Genomic DNA, 21,717 nt, shown 5'->3' on the forward strand with positions numbered 1-21,717 from the left:
ATTTATGTAAAACGAGACTCTGAATGTCTACTAACCTATACATGAGTCCCACTGCCATAGCCTTCGATAACATTTAACATCTGAGACAAGGCTACATTACAGCACTCGCCCTTTTAAAGGCACACACATCTTGAAATGGCCACTTTTAGGCCTATTTTTACCATTTAAGGTCAGGTTTTGACAGAAGCAGGAACCCTGCATCTTTGTAGTCCTGGCCCCTTGATATAACTCAAAAAAAAAAAATCACTTTTGATTTGTGTTTTTGTATCCGAGAAATAATTTTGCTGGAGTAGACATTGCTGATCAGGCCACATTACTCTGGACAGCATTTTTAAAAATGGGGGATGTGTTGCAGTGAAGATGTAACGTTTCAGGAACCATGAGACCTATATACATAGGTTTTGGAGGTCAAATAGTCTTATAGCGACAGAAAATAACTCCTCTGAGCAACCCTTCTAACATTTTCTTAAATGGCGGCTCTATAATGTGTTTTAGCCTTCTTTTTTATGATTGTATTATAATATTGTTTTTGTTTCAGGTTTTCCGTTGATTCAAGTTCGTAAACCTAAGCGAAGCAGGTGGTAGCAGAGGATCTTTACCTCCTGACAGTGTTGCTAACTACAAAATCTGACGATTTCTTGAAACAAAGAAAAATCTGTCATGTCAAACTAGTCCGAAAGAAAAGCTAACATTAACTGCGGCTGAACAGAAAAGAGTTTGAGATGCTGCTGAAATACAGCAAGACAAAGTTCTCAAAAGATTGAAACTGATGGGTGAAGAGGATCAAATATTTTATCATTGTAACAAGTGCTAAAAGACATATACTATGGAAAAAGCCTAGAAAAAAATTGTCGAAAAATAGCAGAAACCAAGGAATCACAATAAGCATTCCTGTCTTCTGAGAAAGCATCGACAACCAAACCCAATGCCAATATCGCTACCCCTGTCCATCTCCAACAACTGATCAGAAAGCGGAGGATCTTCAATGTGTTATCTGTGGTTTAGCTAGAACAAGGGCCAAAGGGTTCGACAAAAGAGGAGTATGTGAGTCTCAAAGGGCAAACATGTTTTTATCTGCAGCAAACTTCTTCCATGATGAAGTTTTCAGCTGAATAGCTGATCTGAACAGCGAGGTGAATGGATTTGTAAGCCCACCGAACTGCATGCGTGCATACATGTGAAAATATGAATGTACAATGAGCTCCCAGCACCAACATAACAGCCAGCTTTCAGCTAAGTTTGCACTCTTTGAAAAAGCAGATTAAGTTTTAGAGCCACTTTTGAGTGCTGGCTACGGGGTCACAGTCAGTGAGATCAGAGAAATAATGGTCAACATTGATGAAACTGTATTGATCCATAATCATGACATTAAGATTGTTCTGTTGAGAATGGACAATGACAGAATTCATTTTTGTTGATCTAAAAAATAGAAGGAACCACTTAAGGTGTTCTCAGCAGATTTGACTCCTGGGATTCTTGCTGCCAAAAGAAGATGACAGGGTGCAGTAACTTCAGCAGGAACCATTTTAAGAAACGTCCTGAAAGATTTAGATTTTGGACTTCATGACAAATGTTGTGATTCCCCTGAACTCCGCAAATCGTGGGAGTCAGCAAGAATGCTTGATTTTGTCTTAACATTTTTTACATCATTGTTTAATATCAGCGAAGCAAAACTATTACAAACTAAAGTTCTTTAGTTCGGAATTGAAACCAACAACATTGATGGCTTTGAAGATATAAGCGAAGAAGTAGAAGACAGTCCCATAAAAAGCCAGGCTTATGCTGTGCAAATGTACTGTCTTTTCTAAATGATGTTATATGAATTACATCACGGCAAAAAGAAAACTCTGCTACACACAATGACTACCCACGCAATCTATGACAATTGCAAAAGTAGAGAGCTAATCACTTCAATCCATAGTATTGGTGTATCAACAAGTTATAATGACATGGTATGGGGAAGAGCATGATAGCATCTCATGCTGTAAAATCTTGTGAATCTGATAGCACACCACTTCCAAGTCACTTTACCTGGAAAGGATTTACAATTGATGCTCTTGATAATTTTCATTTTGCAGACAGCTCTTCTTTGTCTAGAACATCCTGCATACATGATACTGCCATGGTGCTCTTTTAAGACAGTACCAATGAAGTAGCTGCTGGAACACAAGCTGTGTCAGCTGCAAGCATAAACAAATGAATCTGCAAACTTATAACCCTACTGCCTTGCCCACATGTGCAAAATCACTACAAGCCATCAACACGTCTCAGTCTACCAGAAAGTTAAAAAAATATCTGAGGACATGGATTTTCTTCTACATAATGCTGCGGTCTGCAAAGCTGATTTAACTGAATTTCATATCCCTTATTCAGTGCAGACTGAAGGATGAATAAAAACCTCTTCCTCAGTGATCTCAAATTCATGCTCTGATCTCACAGAATCACGTTAGATTTTTACCAGTAATACCATCTCCAGTTACAAACTGCACAAACAGTATACACAGATCTAAATATATTTCCAAAATGTGCATGCTCAGCTTGAAGACCAACCTATCCTGCCAATTTTGTGCGATGAAAGTGTTTTCGGTATTGCAGCTGAAATTTTTATGAGCAATCCAGTAGAATTTGATTATATCTATTTAATTATGGGTTTTTTCCACATGACGAAAGTTGCATTGTGGTATACAGGAAGTTATCTCAGTGGATGTGGCATAGACAATGCACTTATTGAGGATGAAATCTTTGGAAGCAAAACTGTCCTGTTAGCATTGCGCGGAACTCATTATTTTTGCTCGTTACAAGGTAAGCTCATCATATCTGATACTATAGAAACATTGCGTTGGAATGCTTTTTAGAACAAGAATGAACAATTAGGTTTTGCATATCTTCTCTCAGAAGGCATATGAACAAGGCACATGGTACACTTCATCCAAAAGACATAATGCAAAGCCAGACAATGTTCAATACTCTCAGTTCGAAAATGGAAAACCTGAAAACCAAGTTCGTAGAGTTTGTAAAAAAATGAGAAAAGAACTCTGAACTTTGCATGTACTGGCGAAATGTTTACACATGATCGCTCTAGTGAAAAACTTTGAACGTGCTGATCGGGAAGGTGACTGGGAGCTGCACGTGAATACTGTGGAGTCACTGATTACTGTGTTTTGAAATTTTAATTCTGTAAGCTACCTGGGTTACGGGTCCTGGTATTTGGAAAGAGGGCAGAAGCTAGAGGTGGAAAAACCATACCTCTGCAGAAAATTAATGCAAAGACATTTTGCAGAGAAAGAACAGGAAGATTAAATGCTGTGGCTCCAGATATGAAACTTGAAGAGACGATCCACAGATCACAGAAAAGCTCCAAGGGAATTATTGGTCAGAAAGGTAAAAGTGAATATGTTGCTCAATGGCAGCGAGTTTACCTTGTAAGTCCTTTCTATTTGCAATGTTTTCAGAGCGATGACCAATTCAAGATTAATGGACCATCGTGAAATTGTTCCTCACAACAAACATGTGGGAGAGGGGAATGTTTTAATAAACATGCTCACAGTCTTCCTTATTTCATGCAGCAGCAAGGAAACCCCTTTGAAATGACTGAGCCTGTGCAACTACACAACTTTGCAACTAAACAATATGAGGATAACGATATAAAGACATGTCTACTAGAAGTCCTGGAACATGGGTCAAAACTATATGCAGAACTGAAGCAGGAGAAATTTGTATTGAAGAGAAAAAGCTGCTCGACATAATCACTAAAGCTAAACTTCCATGCTTCGTCATGGTAAGAGTTTTATCCAACCATTCACTACACAACTGGTTACAAAAAAAACAATGAACACAAGGACATAGGGAGATAGATGTAGCAAAAGAAAGGTTTGACTTTATCAAGGACATTTTGTTGCATGATCTTCTTCCAACAAACACATTATTTGATGGAGAGACTGCCGCCAAACCAGTGAAGCACAAATTCTTAAAAGAGCTAAAACAAAACCTTTCACCCGAAGAATTTCAATTTGAAAAAGTGTCACTATTGAAAACTGCTGCTGTTGTGGACTATAGGTCACAAAGGCAAATGGTCAAGATATTACCCATGCAAAACTTGGTCATCGGGAGAGGTCATTCAGGCTGTTCCACTGATATCAAAGTCAGTGTGCACCTTGCAAGAACTGCACATTGTCTGTACATTTATCTTGAGCTATCAATCAAAGAATGTGAGGGAATCTGACAAATGCCTACAAGTGGAACAATTGACCTTGCCTGCATCAAAAAGTTGACACCTGCATCTATGCACCTTGATTAAATTCTGGTCATCAACACCGAACAAGATAACCTTGGAGATGTTAACTCGTCATTGCTGATGCTTATGTGACACTGAATTTCCAATTATTGTAAGTGGAATGATTGGCAATGAGGAAGTGGTGCCTGCAGAGAGAGATTCAAATGGTATGGGCTAAATTGTTCAAGAACTTAACAGCAAATTGGAGGAAGCTGACCTTCGTGTTGTATCACATGTCGAGTCGGCTGTTCGAAATGGTTCCAATTGAGTCCTTGTACTGTCAAATAACATGTGATTTTTGTGCTACTTAGATGTGTTGCAATGTTCATAAGTCAAGAATTGTCATCTATGTATACGTTAAGGAACAGGTGAGAAAAGACACAATCCAGCTTCACTGTACAAAAACTTGACACTGAGATGCTCAGTGTTCTTATCAATGACACAAACAAACAGTGGTGTGATGACACTATGAGCAAAATTGGAACAAAGCTTGGAGCTTTAACTGCTGAACCTGTAAAGTTTGTAAAAGGATTTCTGGAGACAGAAGAAGACTGACTTTAAAGACGTATACAAATACTTTGGCATGTATGGAAAATGTGCTCCGGCTGTCACACATTTGACGATCTTCGGTACAGTGAGTTCAAAAGATCAGTCCCGCTTTGTGACCTTCTACTGACAATCTATTCTGTGCCTGGACACATTAAACAAACGTTCTTCTTGATCAAAAGATCTGTTAATGTTTTGAATCCTACATATGTAGAGAAAGATCCAGGTGAATTAGCATGGTAAGATATTGAATGGGTGCCAAAACCTACATCATTTTTAAAGCCTCTACCCTCAGAACTTACACGTATATGTACTTGCAAACTCGGTGCTACAAAATGATGTCCATTTCGATATGCTCTTCTCAAATGTACAATATTCTGCAAATGTACCACAAGCGGTTGCTAAAACAAATAAATAAAGTGAACTATGAAAATGTTTCTAAAACAGGAGTGAAACTTTTTTTTTATTCAGATCATAAACATTGTTTGGTATACACAAAAAAATGATTAAAACCATTATGATTTGTTTTACTTCTATTTATGTCTCTTCGTCATCTATTATAGCCACCACTTTGGAAAATGCAGAAGGGTTGCTTTGTGGAGTTATTTTATGTCTCTATAAAGACTACTTAACACCAAAACCTCAGTTATGACATCAAAATGAAGTATCTAGGTCTCATAGTTCCTGAAATATTACATCATTACTGCAATACATCCACCATTTTTAAAAATGTCATTCAGAAATATTCAGTCCGGATCAGCAATGTGTACCCAAGCTAAATTACTTCTCTAATGATCCAAAAGCACATTTCAAAAATGAAAAATTCTGGACAGCAATTTTTTTTACAGAGGTATATAAGGGGGCCGGGATTTTGTTCCTGCACACAATAATAATCGGCACTTCTGGGAAGCTGGTATACTGGGATTTCACAAATTAAAGGTTTGGAAATGGTTTGAGAATGTCTGGTATCGGTATTTCTGCATTGGTTTTGCATTTTTTTTAGTCCTATTTTTCAGCCTGGTTTTCCCACACTTTTCAAGGAATAAGGGTGAGGGGAGGCAGGGGAGCCCACTCCGTCTTTGTAGACCAGGATATGTTTGGCCAGTTGAGTACTGGTTTTCTCAGAGGGCAAAAGTTCAGGGTGGACTTGAATGAGAAACAGTGGGTGTCTGAAAGGTGAATAGCACTCTCTGAAGAGCAAGAACAGCTGGCTGTGTCTGTAGGTATGCTGGGAGGTCCGGCTGACTGTTTCTGAAGGTACAATAAGGGTCTTTCCCTACTCATTGGTCTGCTGGAGGTGTCCGAGGGCAGTCAGGGGGCTGTTGGGACTATCTAGTGAGACTAAATACAGTGTGTGTCTCTTAAGGATGTCCTGAAAGTATTTGATGGCACAACAGTCCCACAGGGCCAAGTAGGCACATTTAAGGACCAGGTAAAGATGGGGACAGTCTTGCGGACTATGCAAACCCACTCAAGGGTTTTAAGGACATGCTCGATCTGTTTGAGGGCATACCTAGAGTCTGAATACACCTGGTGGTTGGGTGGTTTTGCGTGGCTGGGATGTCTTTCAGAGAGTAAGGATATCTTCTGCCTGTCTGAGGGTTTCTGAAGCCTCATCTATATCTGCCTTCAATTTCAGAGGTAGCATGATATGGCAGACCTGTCCCACTTTTTATTTTCATGAAGGTGTTAGAAACAGGACATCCAAGACACCATTTAGCCAGTCCTTTCTCTATTTCCACAAACCACAGAGGAAATAAAAGGACTATTGTTCACACTCTTGGATGGAGTGCACGCTGCTCGACAGCCTGGCTGATTTTATAGTTGATGGACGGACAGCTATTACAGGTGGTTGTCTTGGAGGTGCTTTGACTGATGGTGGCACTACAGCTGCTGCCATGAGATGATTACAAATTGAGGAAGGTGAGGTCTGCCCCCCTGGCCCACACTACCTCCTCATTCTATTTGTGAAGAAAAAACTTGGGCACCACCATTAAAAAAAAATATAAGCACCGATTTTTTTTTTGTTGATTTTTTTTAATTTTTTTTATGCCTGGTGAAGGGCAGACTGAGGTTTGTATTGATCAACTGGGTAGTCTGAATACTGAACAAGAGTCTCCAAGGGCCTGCTGGCAGTACCTAAACATATGACCAGGGTTGTGTGACATCTAGTTTAATGACTGGCTGGGTGATTGTGAACATTTCTTTAGGGCTGGATGATGTATCTGATGACCAAATAGGGGTGCTGACTGCTGGCTGATCCTTAATGTCTTTAAGGAAGTGGTGAGGATCTCTAAGAGTTGGTCCAGAGTGTCTCTGAGGAGTCCTCTGGTGTTTTGAGAGTTGGCTGGGGTGCCTGAACCTTGGCAAATGTTCTTTGTGGCATGGCTGAGGGTCTTTGAATAGCTTCTGGGCTTGTCAGATGGCAAGAGACTCAGACTGAGTGCTATGGAATGCTGTAGGACCAGCCGAGTCAATCAAATAGATAGGCAAAGGCTTGTGATGGTGAGATGTTGGTCTTTGTAGTTTTAGAGCCTTGCTATGGGAAGAATGGCTTGGTTTTATGACCAGCTAATAGTGTGTGTAGCAAGACCCTTATAAGGGACAAGCAGCTGGATAATCTTTCTACAGCCTTAAGGCCTCTGATCACATCCGGTCTGAAATTAATTTCTAGATTCAGGACATCGAGGGTTAAAAAGCATAAATCTTCCCTTTCCCCCGGCCTGGTGCTGTGCAAACAAGGAACATGTTAGCAGATTAAAATCATACTATACTTGCAAACATAATGCCTCCACCCAAAGTCTGCACCCAGTGCGGTCACAACGGTTGCACCGCCCTAGAACTGGCCCTTCTCAAGAGTCCTGTGGCCACAGTCACTGTTGTTCTAGGCTGTGCTGCTTCATAGGCCTGCCCCCAAGACTGGAGGTGAACTTCAGTATGGATTGTGGTGAACAAGCCTTGAAGGTTAACCTACACTTGTCATTCTAGGGTCCATCTTCTGGTGCTAAGACACCAGGACTTCTAAGGTCTTGTGAAGCCTTCTAAGGTCTAGCATGGGATTGTGTTCTCTCAGGAGAGTGGTCTGGTGGACTGGTTATTAAGGCTGAACCTAGTTCTCCAGTTCCAAATTCAGCAGCTCTGTCCATAGTGCCACATTCTCCCCCCCCCCCCAATGAACACCATACTGCCCCACTGAGAAAAACTTGCACTGCCTTTCACTACAACCCAATTGATGACGGCTATTAACACCTGGGTGCGACTCAATTTAAATTGTGCACTAGACAAGAGCAATATGCGGCCTACAAAATAAAAGTACGAACATCCTGGAAAAAGCAAATGCTCATAGGAAATGCAAAATTTAGCAAACCATGTGAAATGTAAGCAGGAACAACATGGTTACCTTAACGCTTTTACGCTCACCAGTCTGAAATCAGTGAGTGCTTTTGCATGAAAAGTTAAGGACATGACTAGAGGGCCCTGAATGGACCCCTTTCAATATCCATGCTAATATCCTCACAAAACGTAGGAAGTATGGTAAAAAAAACACATCCCTGGACGCAGAGCCACAGTACACATTTTGTTTTCCAATTCACACATTGCAGTACCTCCAGGATCAGTTCACTAGTTGCAAGCCCAGGGAAAACCAAGACAAAACACAAAAATAGCACTTCACCGGCAAACTCTGTAAAAGTGGCGCTAAAGTGTTTGGGTGTGAATAAAATCAATCTGTCCAGTTTGCTACCACTCTGTCTTACTTTACTTAGTTATTTTTCATATTTTTCACCTTTTATTCCCGATGCTGCACTTTGGAATTAAAATGTCAGAAAAATACGACATTTCCAGCAAATGTGTATTTCTTTTTGGATCAATCAATCATATCACTTGTATAGCGCGCTACTCACCCGGAAGGGTCTCAAGGTGCTTGGGGGAAGGGGGCCGCTACTGCTCGAACAGCCAGGTCTTGAATTGTCTCCTGAAGGCGAGGTGGTCCTGGGTCAGCCAAAGGTGGATGGGGAGGGAGTTCCATGTCTTGGCCACCAGGTAGGAGAAGGATCTGCCTCTGGCGGTGGCTCTTCGGATGCGTGGTACGGCGGCGAGGGCGAGGCTAGCGGATCATAGCTGGCGGGTGGGTGTGTGGAAGGTCAGGCGGTCGTTGAGGTACTTGGGGCCCAGGTTGTGGAGAGACTTGTGTGCGTGGGTGAGGAGCCTGAACGTGATCCTCTTGTTGACAGGGAGCCAGTGCAGGTTCCTCAGGTGGCCGGAGATGTGGCTGCGTCGAGGGATGTCTAGGATGAGTCGGGCGGAGGCGTTCTGGATGCGTTGTAGTCTTTTCTGTCGCTTGGCTGTGGTTCCGGCGTAGAGGGTGTTTCCGTAGTCTAGCCGGCTGGTGACGAGGGCCTGGGTGACCGTCTTCCTGGTTTCGATCGGGATCCATCGGAAGATCTTGCAGAGCATGCGGAGGGTGTGAAAGCATGAAGAGGAGACGGCGTTGACTTGTCTGGTCATGGAGAGGGAGGAGTCCAGGATGAAGCCCAGGTTACGTGCGTGGTCTGTCGGCTTGGGGGCGGTGCCCAGGGCAGGGGGCCACCAGGAGTTGTCCCAGGCGGAGGGTGATGGTCCGAGGATGAGGACTTCCGTCTTGTCTGAGTTCAGTTTCAAGCGGCTGTTCTTCATCCACTCGGCGACGTCTTTCATCCCTTCGTGGAGGCTGGTTCTGGCGGTGTCGGGGTCTCTGGTGAGGGAGAGGATCAGCTGGGTGTCGTCGGCATAGGAGATGATGTTGAGGTTGTGTCGGCGTGCGATGGCTGCGAGGGGTCTCATGTAGACGTTGAAGAGGGTGGGGCTGAGTGATGATCCTTGCGGGACGCCGCAGATGACTTTGGTGCCCTCGGAACGAAACGGGGGAGGCGGACTCTCTGTGTTCTTCCGGCTAGGAACGAGATGATCCACTTCAGTGCCTTCTCTTGGATGCCGGTGTTGCTGAGGCGCTGGACTAGGGTGCGGTGGCAGACAGTGTCGAACGCAGCGGAGAGGTCCAGGAGGATGAGTGCCGCTGTTTCCCCGTTGTCGAGAAGGGCTCGGATGTCGTCGGTGGCTGCGATGAGGGCGGTCTCGGGGCTGTGGTTGGCTCTGAAACCGGACTGCGAGGGGTCGAGGGATCCGTTCGTCTCGAGGAAGGCGGCAAGCTGTCTGTTGGCGATCTTCTCGATGACTTTGGCAGGAAAAGGGAGGAGCGAGATGGGGCGGAAGTTCTTGAGGTCGGCGGGGTCCGCTGTTGGTTTCTTCAGTAGGGCGCTGAGCTCGGCGTGCTTCCAGCTCTCCGGGAAGGTGGCGGTGTCGAAGGAGGTGTTGATGATGTCTCGGAGTTGGGGTGCGATGGTGGAGTCGGCCTTGTTGAAGATATGGTGGGGGCAGGGGTCAGTCGGAGATCCGGAGTGGATGGTGTTCATCGTGCGGGCTGTGTCTTCGGTGGTCACTGCGGTCCAGGTGCGGAGGGTGGCAGTGGGGTGCGTTGGTTCGACGGTTGGGTGCGAGGATGGTGTGCCGAAGCTGTTGTGGATGTCGGCAATCTTGCGGTGGAAGAACGAGGCGAGGGAGTCGCAGAGATCTTGTGAAGGGGTGATGTCGTTGTTGCTGGTTCTGGGGTTGGAGAACTCCTTGACGATGCTGAAGAGTTCCTTGCTGTCGTGGGTGTTGTTGTCCAGTCGATCTTTCAGTGATTTCTTCTTGGTGGTGCTTGAGGGTCGCGTGTTTGAGGGCGGTCATGTTGTCAGTGGTCCGGTCGAGGAGCCAGGCTTTCTCGAGGGTGCGGCAGGTCTTCTTGGAGTCCTTGAGTTCGTCGGTGAACCAGGGGGCCTTCTTGCTTCTGGGTTTGCTGGGGGGGTTCTTCAGTGGTGTGAGGTCGTCGGCGCAGGCGGATAGCCATTGCGTGAAGTTGCGGGCTGCTTCGTTGGGGTCCGGTGTGCTGGTAGGTGGGTTCTGGCTGAGGGAGGCGGTGAGCTGGTCGGCGGTGATCTTGCTCCAGCTCCTGTGAGGAACCTGTTGCGGGTGGTGGTTTTCCTGAAGCTGAAGTGGACGCAGCTGTGGTCGGTCCAGGGAAGTCCGGTGGAGTGGCTGAAGGCGATGTGCTTGCTGGATGAAAAGACGGGGTCAAGCGTGTGGCCGGCGTAGTGGGTGGGGGTGTTGACCAGTTGCTTGAGTCCGAGGTTAGCGAGGTTGTCCAGCAGGGTGACGGTGTTGCAGTCCTTGTTGTTCTCCAGGTGGAAGTTGAGATCCCCTAGGAGGATGTAGTCGGCGGAGGGGAGGGCGTGTGGGCTGATGAAGTCCGTGATGTCTTCGCTGAATTGTGTGCGTGGTCCCGGGGGTCTGTAGAGGAGGGTTCCTCTGAGGGTCGTCTTTGGGTCGGTGTGGATCTGGAAGTGGAGGTGTTCGGCGGCGGTGTAGGTGTCGGCGTCGGTCGTGATGCGGATGGTGTTCTTGTGGACGATGGCGATGCCTCCTCTCGTCTGGTTGACGCGGTCCTTCCTGATGATCTTGTATCCATCCGGGATGGCGATGGCGATGTCGGGGGCTGAGGAGGCGTTCATCCATGTTTCAGTGAGGAAGGCGACGTCTGGTGATGTAGTGTCGAGCAGGTTCCAGAGTTCGACGGCGTGTCTATGGACGGAGCGGGTGTTGAGCAGGATGCACTTGAGGTCGCTGCTGGGGTTTGGCTTGGCGGGCGCGGTGCATGTTCGGAGGCAGGTAAACTTGCAGGCTGTGCAGGTGAAGGGTCCGTGGAAGCGTTTCGGGGCGGCCCGGCAGCAGGCGGGGTTCCGGCCGGCATTGAGGGCGGCGGCATCGTAGGTCTGTCGGGTCGTCTTGCGTCGGTGGGGGCCAGGGGTTCTGGTGCTGGGTGCGGTCCAGGCGCGGACGGGCTTACCTTTTGGCGTGCCTTCGGCGCACAATCGGCGCGCCCGCTGCGCGTCTGCGCGGTCGTCTTTAAGGCTAAGTGGGAGGGAGGATCAGCTGGGATGCGGGAGCGGGGAGGGCACAGAACACAACGGGGGCGTGGCCGGCGGCAGGAAGCGGGGAGCGGGGCGGGAAAGGCACAGGGTGGGAAAAACGAGTAAGAATTACAGAAGGCAAAAATACAAATGAAACAAAAGGCAATACAATCTCACAAGTCTGAAGAACAACAAAATACAGTGCAAAACCGGCGGAGCTGCGGGGGCAACGAGCAGCGAGGCGGGCAGCTAGGGCGGCAGGCACAAGGAACAGCGAGGCTGCGAGCAGCAGCGAGGGGCACATACACACAGCTGGTGGCCGTGCGGCGCGGGGGTGTCCTGAGAACAGGATCCATTTCACAGGGGAGCAAATAAAAGAAAGAAGCGGAGTGAGAACCCTGTTTTGAAGTTAGTTTTCAGTAAGAGAGGAACTGCTAGACAGAAAGAGAGGGAAGAACAAAAGAGTAGGGGGGCAGCTGAAGCAGCAGAGCAGAAGTGGACACTCTCTTTGTCTTTTCTGAGCAAGAAGGAAAAGACAGTCCTGTTACTTATCTGCCGCCCGTCTATAAACGCCAGTAACACCGAACTTTATTTATAGGCGATGGCGAATTTCTTGCGTCCTGGGACGCATTTTCAAAACTAAAAAGTAGGGGAACGGACTCCTTGGAATTAAAGAAGTAGGGGCACGCCGTACCATGCCGATCCCGCCCACTTCGACCACTGGATGTAATGCTCATAAAAATGGTATATCCCAGGTACCAGTGTACCCCCCTCCTCATAATCCACCTCGGTCCTTATCTTGGAACCTTCAGGTAGAGCTTCTTTGGAATGTTGGGGTTCTGTCGGAAGGAGTTGAGGGGTCAGTTGGCAAGACTGGGAGATGTTAGATGGTTGTTACTTAATAAAGACTCGTCATCATGCTTGCTACAGCGATATCTTTTCAAATGGCGACTAGGATGGGATACTATGCAGGAGACAGCAACATGTCTCTTCCCCTATGAAATTATTCTTGCTAAAGGGAAGAGGTTGCATTTAGAATTTTGCTGCGACAGTACAAGGATTTACTTGTGACAAGGAGGACTCCACTCCCTGCTTAATGGTGAGAGATTAAGCTGTTACACAATTCTACTCTGGCCCGCCGTGCACAATGACGGAGGGGGCCCCTGGAGTTGTTGTGCACCCCCCCCTCCCGCGGGGGCTATTGTTACACCACTGCCTCTCCTAGTCTTTAACACGGATGTACGTTGTTACAACACATGCTTTTAAAAACGCATGCTGTAACAATGCAAGTTTTAAAACGTATTCCATTACAACGCATTACACTGGGGGGTGCTGGATAGTGAATAGTTTAATTTACTATTCCAACACCAGTCCCCGTGGACACTAGGGAATGGGTTGGATAGTAAATTAAAACTATTCCCTATCCTAGAGCGCCCCCCAGTGTAATGCGTTGTCATGGTTTTCGTTTTAAAGTCTGTGTGCTAAAAGTTGCGTTATAAAGGTTGTTCCCCCTTTACCACTGTTGATCGCCTTCTAACATCGGTTTAAGAGCAAATTTAATTTGCTACGTATAACTGTTTATTGATGGAAGCAGCTCCTATAGCTGATTCAAGCACCTATCGTTCTCCTATGCTTAGGAACGAGTTGGGAGTCATCTGATAAGCGCAGTTCCAAAGGTATATAACCGGCTGTTGGCTTAAGACATTCTGCAGACTTAATCGATTTGTGGCAAAATATTTTGCCCCCCCCCCCCCCCCCCCCCCGCCCTGTAATTGCTTAATGGTTCATTACAGTGCCGGAGTGCGTCGTACGACTCTATGACTCAGACTGTCATCTACGGAGTGCGTGCGGAGTTGATGGGAATTTTGAAGTGGAGTAGCGAATTTTGAGGCTGTTGGTGGTGTTTGACGCTCGGTGTCAGCATTCACACTGTGGCGGTGGCAGCAACAAAATACGCTGCAGATACACAAGGGGATGTGAAGCAAGTGCTGCATAATAAACAAATGTAAAAAATAAATGACATGGCTTACCAGAGTGATTGGAGTGAGTACAGGCAAGCCATTTCCACAGTTACACCTAACAAGTTCCCTGGCTGAAACTAAACACATCTCCCCCCCCCCTTCTCCTTTGAGCAAAGATACTAAGAGAAGACTAATCTTTGGCGAGCTGAGTATTTCAAGTTTAGGTTTAAAGTTAAGCCACAGTTTGAGACAGGACTATTTACTGTGAATTATGTACCTACTGTATCAATGTTGGTTTAAAAAGAGAAACTATAAGCTTCCATTTAAATCACAGAAAAAACATTTACAGCTTTAATCCTTATTGTAGTGCTCAGGGTATTTTAGCTTTTTTTCCCAATTCCAGTATGAACCAACCACCACCATTCCTAAATGAAAGAAGTGAACCTGAAAAACCATGGAACAGATGGATTAACATATTGAAATCCTATTTGATAGCAATTTGGATTTGGATGCAGATTTGTAAAGCACAAGCTACCCTGGGGCGTCCCAGCGCTGTCAATCAACCTGTAGCTTTCAGAGGGGGGGAAGCAGTGGGGATCTCAGAATCGGCGGGCCTCTGCCTTGCATTATTTTGTGTGAGATGCAGAGGGTCTTAAAGGTGATCCTTTCCTTAATCGGGAGCCAGTGTAGGTATTTGAGGGCTGGCTTGGCAGAGCATCTAGATTTGGTCCCGGTCAGGAGTCTGGCGGCGGCGTTTTGGGTGCATTGCAGTCTGTTAATGACCGATGCGGGGACCCCTAGATAGAGGGCATTTCCGTAGTCCAATCTGGAGTTAACCAGCCCCTGCATGAGCAGTTTCCTGTATTGGAAGGGGATTAATGGAGGATTTTTCGCGCTGTTTTAATGAGGCCGAAGCAAGTGCCGGCGGATTTTCTGGCCTGGACTTTAAAGTTGAGGTCTTGGTCCAACCAGATACCAAGGCTTTTGACTTCGGATTTGAGGGTGGGGGGTGATCCCATGCAGGGTGGCCATGAGAGGGATAGAGGGAGTCTGCGTGGGTTTCCCAGGAGAAGGATCTCAGATTTCTCTCAGTTTAGTTTTAGGCGCGATTCGCACATCCAATGAAAGATATTCTCGAGACATGATGACAGGTTGTCTAGGCTTTTACTCGACTGGTTTAGGGACACTACCAGCTGGGTATCGTCGGCATACATGACTGTTTTTATGCCGAATGGAGTTATGTCTTCGAGGGGAGACATGTAGACGTTAAAAAGTGTGGGGCTCAGGGAGGAGCCCTGGGGGACCCCACACTGGAGAGGGAGAGCATTGGAATTAACTGTGCCGTCGGACACCAGGAAGGTTCTGCCTTCCAGGAAGGATTTGATCCAGGACAGGGCGGTGCCGGAGACTCCTGCCATGCTGAGCCGGTGGATGAGGATGGCATGGTCCACCGTGTCAAAGGCAGCACTCGGATCTAGGAGGATCACTGCCACTGGTCCTCCCGCGTCTATGATGGTTCTTGCCTCTTCGACTACGGCTAGTAGTGCGGTGTCCGTTCCCTGTCCCGGTCTAAACCCTGTCTGGGATTGGCGCAGGAGGTTGTTGGATTCCAAGAAGAGAGATAGTTGGTGGTTGACAATTCTCTCGGCCACTTTGCTGATGGCCGGGAGGAGAGAGATGGGTCTGAAATTAGATAGGTCAGTGGGATCAAGGTGGGGTTTTTTGAGAAGTGCCCTGACTGTGGCTTTTTTCCAGTTGGTTGGGACAGTGCCCAGTGCAAAGGATGCGTTAATGAGGTTGGTGAAGGGGGGCAACAGTGGAGGCGACCAATTTTAGTTTGCTCATAGGAGCTTGATCTGATGGAGCCCCACTCTTCACTGATTGTAGAGTGGTCAGGAATAGTTCTGTGGTCACCTGGGAGAATGCTTGGAGGCATGGGGCCTCCGGACCAGAGGGAGGGGTAGCGGGGAGTTGTGAGGTGTTGGGGATGGGAGGGTTTTGAGGATATTATTGATTTTTGTTGAGAAGAACTCAGCTAGCTGGTTGCATCTGGTGCCCGATGGGTCTGGTATGGGCAAAGGATCTGAGGTTTTAGTAAGGAGACGCACGATGCGATAGGTTTCTTTGGCAGAGTTAGCCGCAGCTTGTATTTTTCCCTCGAAGAAGGTTACCTGGGTGGTTTTTATACAGGTTTTGTAGTGCTTCAAGGCGGACCTATATTTGTTTTTGCTTTCAATAGCCCAGTCCTTTCTCCAAAGGCACTCAACCTTTTTACACCTTTTCCTAAGTTCGCGTAGTTCTTGAGTGAACCATGGAGATTTAAAAGTTCCCTTTTTACTGGGGAGGGGTTTGACGGGAAGGATGGCGTCAAGGGATTGATCAATCCAGCAGCGGAGTTGAACGTCTGCTCTGGAGGGGTCTGGGTCAAGCACAGGTGTGGTAGAAGCTAGTGCTTGGGTCCATGAAGTGGTGTCCAGTTTTTGCCACGGGCGGGATGATGCTTGGGGAGGAGGTCTCTCCGGTGCTTCGAACGAAAGTTGAAGCTTAAAGGGGATTAAGGAGTGGTCTGACCAGGGGACGGGGAGGGGGTTATTCACTACTAATCTCGGGAGGTTAGTGAATATGGGGTCCAACAGGTGGCCCTTAGAATGGGTGGGCTGATTGCATTTCAAGTCCATGTTAAGGGAGGCTAGGTCTTCCTTAAGGTCATCGGCTGTTTTGTTTGTTGTGTCGTCGAAGTGGAGATTTTAATCTCCTAAAACCGTAAAGTTGGGAGACAGGCAAGCAAGGGAGGAGATGGTTTCCACTAGGGAATTGCAGAAAAGACGTTTCTGTCCTGGGGGCGATAGACGAGGATCCCTGAAAGGGTTGTGGATGGGGGTAGGTGGATAGAGAACTGGACATTTTCACAGTCCTGAATTGGGCTGTCCTTAAAATGGCAGGATGGGTAATCTCGGTAGATGATCGCGATTCCGCCTCCAGTCCCGTAGGGTCTGTCCTGGTGCTTGATTAGGTAACCAGGGGGGAGTGCTTTAACTATGTCAGGGTCTGAGTTGGAGTTGATCCATGTTTCGGTAAGAAAGAGGATCTCAATCTCGGAATCTTGCAGAAGCATATTGATTTCTGCTTGGTGTTTCAGGAGGGATCTGCAATTGAGTAGAGCCATCTTGAGCCAGCGTGGTTTCAGGGGGAGTCGTGGAGTTAGCCTATATGGACAGTTTGAGCAGCAGGAATGTCCATCCTCTAAGGAAATAATGCTGCAACAGGGAGCGGAGGAATGGTCCTTGAGTTTGAGGAGGGTTTCTTGGGAATACCTCAGGGGAGAAGGTGTAAAAGAAGCCGGGGTCCTGGGCTCAGGGCTCGGTCTGGCGCGGACAGGCGCAGACTGGCTTACCTTTGGCGCGCTGGCGGCGCGCCCGCAGCGCGCGTCCGCTGCGCGTCCGGCTGAGGCACATCCTTAAGTGGTGGGGGTTGGGGGGGTGGCCTCAGAGGTGGGCGTGGCCTCGCTTCAGGCTATGGCGGCGAAAATAAGATTTTACCAGCGGCAGCGTTTAAATCGGCTGCGCGGGGTGACCACGAACGAGCTACCAAGGAGGGGGAGTGCCCAGGGGAGAGTGCTTCAACAGGTAGTGACACAAAGTAAAAGAATCCAAATTGTTTTAAAAACGAGTGAGCTTTCTCCCGGCTTCCACCTCAGAAGCTATGTTAGGCTGACTGCGATCTGTGTGAATAGCGCGCCTTAAGTAGTTGCCTGTGGGGGGGTGGCCTCAGAGGTGGGCGTGGCCTCGCTTCAGGCTATGGCGGCGAAAATAAGATTTTACCAGCAGCAGCGTTTAAATCGGCTGCGCGGGGTGACCACGAACGAGCTACCAAGGAGGGGGAGTGCCCAGGGGAGAGTGCTTCAACAGGTATTGACACAAAGTAAAAGAATCCAAATTGTTTTAAAAACAAGTGAGCTTTCCCCCAGCTTCCACCTCAGGAGCTATGTTAGGCTGGGGGTGATACATTTTGGGGTGATACATTTTCTTGAATATGTAAACTTCATATTTTATTACATAATTTAAGGATGCTAGGAAGGCAAGTGTATAAAGATATTACAGAATTAGTAAGTGGTGAAGAAGACCATGAGGGAGATATTTTTTAGTTCGAATTAAGCAAATTAGAGAGTCACTTTAAAGGAGGGATAAATGTAGTACTTGAAAGACCTAAATTCTGTAATCGAGTACAGAGAAAATGTGTCTGCTTAAGTTGCAGTTTTAAGAGGTTTGTCAACTACTTTTGATTTCGGGGCTCTCCCAGATTACTTGGAGACCACCTTAAAATTCAGGTAGTTATTCAAGCAAAACCTGGATCTCTCAAAGGCCATTAATATAGCAAATGGTATTGAAGATACTCCTTTATGTATTAAAGAGATTAAGTTATCTAATGAAACACATAAGGAAATATGAGGATGTAAAAATCCTCATCAATGAGAAGTGTATGCAAAATTAATGAAAATGTAACAGTGAAACCTTAATTCAAATATGAAAAGCTAAAATGTTTTCGATGTGGTAACCGCAATCATCTAGCCAACAGTTCCAAGTGTCCTGAATTTGGGATTATATGTTTAAAATGCAACCAAAGAGGGCATTTCGCCAAAGCATGAACGTTTCCTGAGAAAAACGTATGTGATAAACGATGTAGAAGGAATTAGTGAGGGGAAAAAATATTGATATTCCTAATAAATACTTATGTAAAAGGACACACAATTTGATATCCCACATGTGACACACCATTAGAAGGTGTGCATTAAAGCGTATGCCGACTCATGTTCTCCATACACTCTAATAGACAGAGACATGTTTCACAAACATTTCCCGGAGAACAACTTAGAGGTCCCAGACATTCATCCAGTGGGTATAACCGAGATACAATTCCACTTGAAGGAATTATAAGAATACATATTTTTTTCAAAGACACACCTACTGTAGGCAAAATTTAAATTACCAAACAAGGGTCTAGTCTAATGCGGATTGGAACACCAGAAGGATTTAGTAATAACGCTTGATTCAAATAATGAGTGACAAGTATTCCTAGTGGACAAGTCTTTAGTGTGTACAAAAATATTTAAAGAAGTTCCTGAAGTTTTTATAGCCAAATTGGGAATGATAAACCACTATATTCACAAAATAAAGTTCAAAACCAATTCCGTTCCGGTAGTACACAAAACAAGATCCGCCCTGCTGCTTATCAGAGAACTTCTAAAAGAAGAGTTGCAGTAGTTAGTAAGGCCAGGGGCATCAAAGAGAGAGAGTTCTGAATGATTGGCCCCCATAGACATCACAACTAAAGTTGGGGGCTAAAAATATTTGCCTTTGCATGGTTTTAAGGGCTTTGAGTGCCAACATATGGGTGGATCACCATCCCCTGCCCAGAATACATGAAATGTTGATACCATACATGGCTTCTAGATCTATTGTTCGCATACCATTAGGTTGCACTCCAACCTTAGTCACAAGCACTTGCAGCCTTTACCACACCTTTTGGTAACCATAAGTTCCTCCTAATGCCATTTTGAATGGCTTCTGCAGCATTTCAAAGGATAATGCAACACATAATAAAAGATTCAAAGAAAACTATTGAGTTTCCAAGATGGTATACTGGTATATGGGTCTAATGAAGAAGAACATAATAATTTGAGGGGTGTATTAAGTAAGCTGAGAAATGTAGGATGCAGTATAAAAGAAAGTAAATGCAAGATACTGTTGTGTAGTTCCTATATATCCTATACAGGATCTGCACGTTCAGATAACCTAAACTGTGGGTTTGGTGGCAGACTGGTTTCGAGCACCCCCACCAGATATGGTTGGCCTGTTTGCATAAGCTAGATCAATTTGCCACTAGAATCTGCTCTTATCAGGGAGTGAATAGTTTCTGGAAACCTCAGAATATGACGACCCGATCCCTCAGAATTGTTGAAACCATATACTACTTTTCGCTCAGTCACTCGTGCTCACGTAGTTTGTCTCAGTGATACACAGAATAAACAGTCTGGGTGTTTCAATAAGGATTTATTGAACAGATGTTACTCTAGTGTAGAATAGATTTGCTGTAACAACCATTAGACCGTTGCAGAGATCTGATTAGCAGTACTAAAAGGAATGCGCTGGCACAGTTCTACCATTTTGCAGTAATCATGAATATATACAAGTACATAAAACACACGATACGCAAGTGTGTACTCCTATGTTGTCTCCCTAACTAGATGTACCTAGCATCTATGTAGGTGTTATGAGTTATACAAAGAATCCTTCAAAGGTCTAGTCAACCGCATTACCTGAGTGGTTGAGTTGGTCACCCCGCAAGGGGTGTCCAACTAGACCACTAGACCACTGCTAGCTGGAGCGTCTGCATGCAGGAACCTCAGTGTCTCTGGTCAGTGTGCCAGCCTGGAAGTCACGGTCTCCTCTGTCTCTCTAAGCAACACATGATGTGTATATATACCCACAGGTCTCCCAGGGGTCCTTCCTTGCTGTGTTACTGTGTCGGCCTAAAGGATTATGTCTGGCTTTAACTTTAACATAGATATTATACAAGAGATGTTTGTCCTGCTGTGCTTCCAAGAAGCCTCATGCAAAATGTATGAGTATCGAACCAGGGAAAAAACTGCGTTCTGAATGCAGTTTTGTATCTAGATAAAAGGTCAGTCCCTATGAACCGTTCTGTATGAAATGTAGGGAAGGATATAGGTGAAAGGTTGCGCCTATATAGGGTACCTATATGGAATATAACCATACGAGTCACATTGGTGGACAATCTTGGACACACTATTTCGAATGGAGGCATGAAACCCACAATGGATCTGTTAGAATTGGTTCACATATCCCCCCCCACCAACCAGTAAAGTGGAAGTTAAATCATTCCTTGGCTTGGCAGAATACATGTCCAAATTCTTTAGAAGCTTTGCCAGTTTTGTCCAATTCATCAGGGACTTATTAAAAAATGGTACACCCTTTGTTGGAATGATGAACATACCTATACTTTCATCATCATTAAAAAGCCATTGCCACTGATCCATACATTTGGTAATTTCAATGTGAACCACAAACCCATATTGACCACAGATGTGAGCAACAAAGGTATAGGGGCCACACTATCACAAATATTTGAGGGCAAGGAAAGAATAGATTAATTTAAATCCAGAACATTGATTAATTCAGATGTGATCTATTCAACAATAGGGAAAGAAGGTCTAGCATGTTATTGGGCATCAATCACTTAAAGTTCTACCTTTTGGTCTACCTTTTGTATTAAGGATGGATTACTATCTGTTATCCAAGAAGGATATAGAAAAAAATACACCCAGGATTTCTAAATGGATTTTGGGTCTCCAAAGATAGAACTATCAGATTGATTACGTACCGGGGGCATAATAATTGTGCAGCTTATTTATTTATTTTTGTCCAGATTACCAATTAAAAATAAAGAGTATATTAAAGATCTGGACTTGCCTCTACTCATATCAGTCCATTTTTAAAAACGGAATGGGCAGATAACATGCAAACCTAGGACACTTTGAATTCGGTTAAACACAGAATAATAGAAGGCTGGCCTAAAAAATGTAATGAACTTCCTAATCATTTCAACCATTCTGGAATGTGAGGGACAAATTGTCCCTAGTGGGCAATCTTATTTGAAGATCAGGTAAAATCATACCCCCAGCTGGTTTAAGGGAATGCATTTACAACATTGTCTATGAGGGATGTTTGGGAAGAAATCTCACCAAAGTGCGAGCAAATTACTAGTTCCCCTACATGGACTCAATGATTGAGGACACAGTAACCGATTATCAGGCTTGCAGCCATAGTGACAAATTCAAGAACACCCGTAAATCTCCTTTGATCCGTATTAAAGTACCTTCTGATCCATGGGACAACATTCAATTGGATATTGTGGGTCTCATTCATGTGTG

At 45.5% G+C, this 21,717-nt stretch overlaps 1 protein-coding gene across 1 annotated transcript in view; it reads left to right on the forward strand.

Annotated features, from left to right (window-relative positions):
• Nucleotides 1-21,717, forward strand: part of MPZL2 (myelin protein zero like 2) — a 139,835-nt gene that overhangs the window by 14,273 nt on the left and 103,845 nt on the right. The window lies entirely within an intron of this gene.

Source organism: Lissotriton vulgaris, chromosome 2_1, assembly GCF_964263255.1.
Source record: "Lissotriton vulgaris chromosome 2_1, aLisVul1.2, whole genome shotgun sequence".
Lineage (NCBI taxonomy): Eukaryota > Metazoa > Chordata > Amphibia > Caudata > Salamandridae > Lissotriton > Lissotriton vulgaris.